The 6,000-nt window shown below is 47.8% G+C and overlaps 1 protein-coding gene across 6 annotated transcripts in view; it reads left to right on the top strand.

The window, feature by feature from the left end:
* Positions 1-4,954: 4,954 nt before the first annotated feature.
* The window catches only part of LOC147090484 (neuroligin-1-like), a 1,435,039-nt gene continuing 1,433,993 nt past the window's right edge, over positions 4,955-6,000 (top strand). For 4 of the 6 annotated variants that reach the window (XM_085977255.1, XM_085977256.1, XM_085977254.1 and 1 more), the window contains exon 1: positions 4,956-5,526. The gene's annotated coding sequence lies outside the window, so the exon portion shown is untranslated. Of the gene's footprint in view, positions 5,527-6,000 lie in introns of all 6 variants that reach the window. The other 2 variants (XM_085977252.1, XM_085977250.1) reach the window with 1 other exon arrangement.

The following is a 6,000-nucleotide window of genomic DNA, read 5'->3' as shown; positions in this document are numbered from 1 at the left end:
GATACACTGATCTAGGGACAGATACACTGATCTAGTGACAGGTACTCTGCTCTAGGATCAGATACACTGATCTAGGGGGACAGATTACACTGATCTAGCTGACTAGATACACTGATCTAGGGAAGATACACTGATCTAGCTTCAGATACACTGATCTAGGGGACAGATACACTGATCCAGGGGGACAGATACACTGGTCTAGGGGACAGATCACTGATCTAGGGGAGATACACTGATCTAGGGGACAGATACACTGATCTAGGGGACAGATACACTGATCTAGGGGTCAGATACACTGATCTATGGGACAGGTACACTGATCCAAGTGGACATATACACAGATCTAGGGATTCATACACTGATCTAGGGGACAGGTAAACTGATCTAGGGTGGACAGATACACTGATCTATTTGGACAGATACACTGAGCTAGGGGAGAGATACACTGATCTAGGGGGACAGATACACTGGTCTAGGGGGACAGATACACTGATCTAGGGGGAGTGATACACTGATCTAGGGGACAGATACACTGATCTAGGGGACAGATACACTGATCTAGGGGGACAGATACAGTGATCTATGGGACAGGTACACTGATCCAAGTGGACATATACACAGATCTGGGGATAGATACACTGATCTAGGGGACAGGTAAACTGATCTAGGGGGACAGATACACTGATCTAGGGGTACAGATAAACTGATCTAGGGACAGGTACACTGATCTAGGGGGAGATATACACTGATCTAGGGGACAGATACACTGATCTAGGGGGACATATACACTGATCTAGGGACAGATACACTGATCTAGGGGGACATATACACTGATCTAGGGGAGAGATACACTGATCTAGGGGACAGGTACACTGATCTAGGGGACATATACAGTGATCTAGGGGACAGGTAGACTGATCTAGGGGGACATATACCTGATCTAGGGGACAGATACACGGATCTAGGGGACAGATACACTGATCTAGGGGACAGATACACTGATCTAGGGGACAGGTACACTGATCCAAGGGACAGATACACTGATCTAGGTGACATGTACACTGATCAAGGGACAGATACATTGATCTAGGGGGACATATACACTGATCTAGGGGACAGATAGATGGATCTAGGGGACAGATACACTGATCTAGGGGGACAGATACACTGATCTAGGGGGACATATACACTGATCTAGGGGACAGATACACGGATCTAGGGGACAGATACACTGATCTAGGGGGACAGATACACTGATCTAGGGGACAGGTACACTGATCTAGGGGACAGATACACTGATCTGGGTACATGTACACTGATCAAGGGACAGGTACACTGATTTAGGGGGACATATACACTGATCCACGGGACAGATACAGGGATCTAGGGGACAGATACACTGATCTAGAGGGACAGAGACACTGATTTAGGGACAGGTTCACTCATCTAGGGTGACAGATACACTGATCTAGTGGACAGAGACACTGATCTAGTTGACAGATACACTGATCTAGTTGACAGATACACTGATCTAGGGGAGAGATACACTGATCTAGGGGGACAGATACACTGATCTAGGGGACAGATGCACTGATCTAGGGGGAAAGACACACTGATCTAGGGGACAGATACACTGATCTCGGGGACAGATACACTGATCTTGGGGACAGACACACTGACCTAGGGGGACAGATACACTGATCTAGTTGGCAGATACACTGATCTAGGGGACAGATACACTGATCTAGGGAACAGATACACTGATCTAGGGGACAGATACAGTGATCTAGGGTCAGATACACTGATCTAGGGGACAGATACACTGATCTAGGGGGACAGATACTCTGATCTAGTTGACAGATACATTGATCTATGGGACAAATACACTGATCTAAGGTTACAGAAACACTGATCTAGGGGACAGGTACACTGATCTAGGGGACAGATACACTGATCTAGGGGACAGATACAATGATCTAGGGGGACAGATACACTGATCTAGGGGACAGATATACTGATCTAAGGGACAGATACACTGATCTAGTTGACAGATACATTGATCTAGGGGACAGATACACTGATCTAGTGTGACAGGTACACTGATCTAGGGACAGAAACACTGATCTAGGAAAAGATACACTGATCTAGGGTCAGATACACTGATCCAGGGGGACAGAGACACTGATCTTGCAGACAGATACACTGATCTAGGGGGGTGGTACACTGATCTACGGGGTCAGATACACTGATCTAGTGTGACAGGTACACTGATCTGGGGGACAGATACTCTGATCTAGCGGACAGATACACTGATCTAGGGGAGAGATACACTGATCTAGGGGACAGATACACTGATCTAGAGGGACAGATCCACTAATCTAGGGACAGATACACTGATCTAAGGTCAGGTACACTGATCCAGGGGACAGAGACACTGATCTAGTTGACAGATACACTGATCTAGGGGACAGATACACTGATCTAGGGGGACCTCCGCCCCATCCACATCAATAGGGTGGAGGTGGAAAGGGTGGCCAGCTTTAAGTTCCTCAGAGTCCACATCATGGAAAACCTCTCCTGGTCCCTCAACACCTCCTCTCTGGTGAAGAAGGCCCAGCAGCGCCTATATTTCTTGAGGAGGCTGAAGGGATGTAATCTGTCACCCCCGATCCTCTCTAACTTCTACCGCTGCACTATAGAGAGCATCCTGACAAACTGTATCATGGTATGGCACACCAGCTGTAGCTCCCATGACCGGAAAGCCCTGCAGCGTGTAGTCAAAACTTCCCAATGCATTACCGGCACCCGGCTACCGACCATAGAACATATATATCAGAAACGCTGCCTACGGAGGGCACGGTCCATCATCAAAGACCCTACCCACCCCAGCCACAGTCTGTTCACCCTCCTACCATCTGGAAGACGCTACAGATGCATTTGCACCCGTACAACCAGATTTAGGAACAGCTTCTTTCCCAGGGCTGTCATCCTACTGAACTCCACAAATAAACACTAAAGCCTGCACATCTGCCGATGCACTTTATTATGGTCATATTTATGCTAATATATATGTACATATGTATGTTGAAATGTTAAGTGTCCGAATCCAAATTGTACACCCTCGGGAGCCGTAAGCCTACATTTTGTTGTACTGCACTTGTGCACTAACAATGACAATAAAAGTTGATTTGATTTGATCTAGGGGGACAGATACACTGATCTAGGGGACAGATACACTGATCTAGGGGGACAGATACACTGATCTAGGGGACAGATACACTGATCTAGGGGGACAGATACACTGATCTAGGGGACAGATACACTGATCTAGGGGGACAGATACACTGATCTAGGGAGACAGATACACTGACTAGGTCAGATATACTGATCTAGGAGGACAGATACACTGATCTAGGGGACAGATACACTGATCTAGGGGACAGATACACTGATCTAGGAGGACAGATACACTGATCTAGGGACAGATACACTGATCTAGGGGACAGATGTACTGATTTAGGGGGACAGATACACTGATCTAGGGACAGATACACAGATCTAGGGGGACAGATGCACTGTTCTAGGGGACAGATACACTGATCTAGGGGACAGGTACACTGATCTAGGGGACAGATACACTGATCTAGGGGACAGATACACTGATCTAGGGACAGATACACTGATCTAGGGGACAGATACACTGATCTAGGGGACAGATACACTGATCTAGGGGGACAGATTCACTGATCTAGGGGACAGATACACTGATCTAAGGTCAGATACACTGATCCAGGGGGACAGAGACACTGATCTAGTTGACAGATACACTGATCTAGGGGACAGATACACTGATCTAGGGGGACAGATACACTGATCTAGGGGTCAGATATACTGATCTAGGAGGACAGTTACACTGATCTAGGGGACAGATACACTGATCTCAGGGACAGATACACTGATCTAGGGTCAGATACACTGATCCAGAGGGACAGAGACACTGATCTAGTTAACAGATATACTGATCTAGGGGGACAGATACACTGATCTAGGGGACAGATACACTGATCTAGGGGGACAGATACACTGATCTAGGGGGACAGATACACTGATCTAGGGGACAGGTACACTGATCTAGGGGGACAGATACACTGATCTAGGGGACAGAAACACTGATCTAGGGGGACAGAGACACTGATCTAGGGGACAGATACACTGATCTAGGGGGACAAATACACTGATCTAGGGGACAGATACACTGATCTAGGGGACAGATACACTGATCTAGGGGACAGATACACTGATCTAGGGGACAGATACACTGATCTAGGGGGACAGATACACTGACCTAGGGGGACAAATACACTGATCTAGGGGGACAGATACACTGATCTAGGGGGACAGATACACTGATCTAGGGGGACAAATACACTGATCTAGGGGGACAGATACACTGATCTAGGGGGACAGATACACTGATCTAGGGGACAGATTCACTGATCTAGGTGGTGGCCCTGGAGATGGCGAGCACGTTGTTCACTGGCACGTTCGAAGCTTTTCGCGACTGGTGGGCGCCCCGGGGACTGGAGTGCATCAGCACCCCGGCCAACAAAATTTTAATTCAAGTGTTAAGTTTTATTTAAAATGTCATTAGTTACTTTTTCTTTGTTTTAGGGTGCATCCAGAAGAGGACACTGATCTGGGCATACAGATACACTGATCTGGGAATGCAGGTCTTGAAGAAACCATTCACGAACCAAGACGATCTGAACGATCGATTTAAATACGGGATGCTGGCTTTAAATCAGGTCGAGGCATTGCCAATGATTTTTTTTTTGAAATGTATTACAGCGGTTCGAGTTCACCTTTAAGGGGAATTGGCATGACGTCAGGCTGATGCAGGCTGCCTGCCCTGTGAAACTGACTCGATTCTGTCTATTTCCCATCAGGTTGCCGGAGAGAGAGGCGGGGGGGGAGGAAGCAAGGAAGAGTGGGAGAGGGTGAGAGAGAGAGAGAGAGAGAGGAAGGATTCATTGCTGGAGCTGATTGAAAGACAACCGCTTGGATCCCCAGCATCCATTCTCTGCAAGAACAAAAATATAATCCATCTTTTCATATTCAGCTTTTTCAACAAACAGCAAGATTTAAAACATATAAATATATATATATATAACAATTTGGATTGACGGGGTTTGGTTGGAAAATATTTTTGCCAACTGCACAGTTGTTTGAGAATTGAAATCTAATTTGTGGGGCATGTTATTTCGACCCTCCCTTTCGCTCCCCCCACCCACCCACCCTGAAGGAAAGCAACGCCTGTAGCTTCTGCAAGGCGGGGGGAGGTGGAGTGTGTTCCTTGCAGTAAGATGGTTGTTCTGCCCCCTCGCTTTTTCTCCTCCGATGCAGATCTGTAGTTGAGTCGAAGACCCCAGCGACCGTCGTGTGTCTCTCTGTGTGTGTGAGAGAGGAAATCTGTGGACCTTCTCAGCTCTGTCAGCACCAGGGCTCGCGGATCCGAAGGAATTCGAGGTGAGCGCTTTTATTTACTCTTGGATTTTGCAGGGGATGGGATGGTTTGGGATTGATTTGTGCTTTCATCTGCATGCTCCGCTGATTGGAGTCTCAGTTCGTTTTTACACTTTCTTTCATTCGATTTTTAAAAGAATTATCTTTCTGCCCATCCCTCTCCCCCTCTCTCTCTCCTTCTCTCCCTCTCTCCCATCTCATCCTCTCTCCTTCTCATCCCTATCGGCCTCTCTCTTCATCGCTCTCCTCTCTCTCTCCCTCTCTCCCTCCCTCTCTCTCTCCCATCTCTCTCTCCCCCTCTCCTCCTCTCTCCCTCTCGCTCTCCCTCTCTCCCATCTCTCTCTCCCCCTCTCCTCCTCTCTCCCCCTCTCCTCCTCTCTCCCTCTCTCCCATCTCATCCTCTCTCCTTCTCATCCCTATCGGCCTCTCTCTCCATCCCCTCCTCTCTCCCCCTCTCTCCCATCTCTCTCTCCCTCT

This window comes from Somniosus microcephalus, unplaced genomic scaffold, assembly GCF_052327205.1.
Source record: "Somniosus microcephalus isolate GS21.2 unplaced genomic scaffold, FLI_Smic_1.0 unresolved_chr4, whole genome shotgun sequence".
In the NCBI taxonomy this organism is placed as follows: Eukaryota; Metazoa; Chordata; class Chondrichthyes; order Squaliformes; family Somniosidae; genus Somniosus; species Somniosus microcephalus.
The sequence above is the reverse complement of the archived record's forward strand: the minus strand, read 5'-3'. Positions and strand labels throughout refer to the sequence as shown.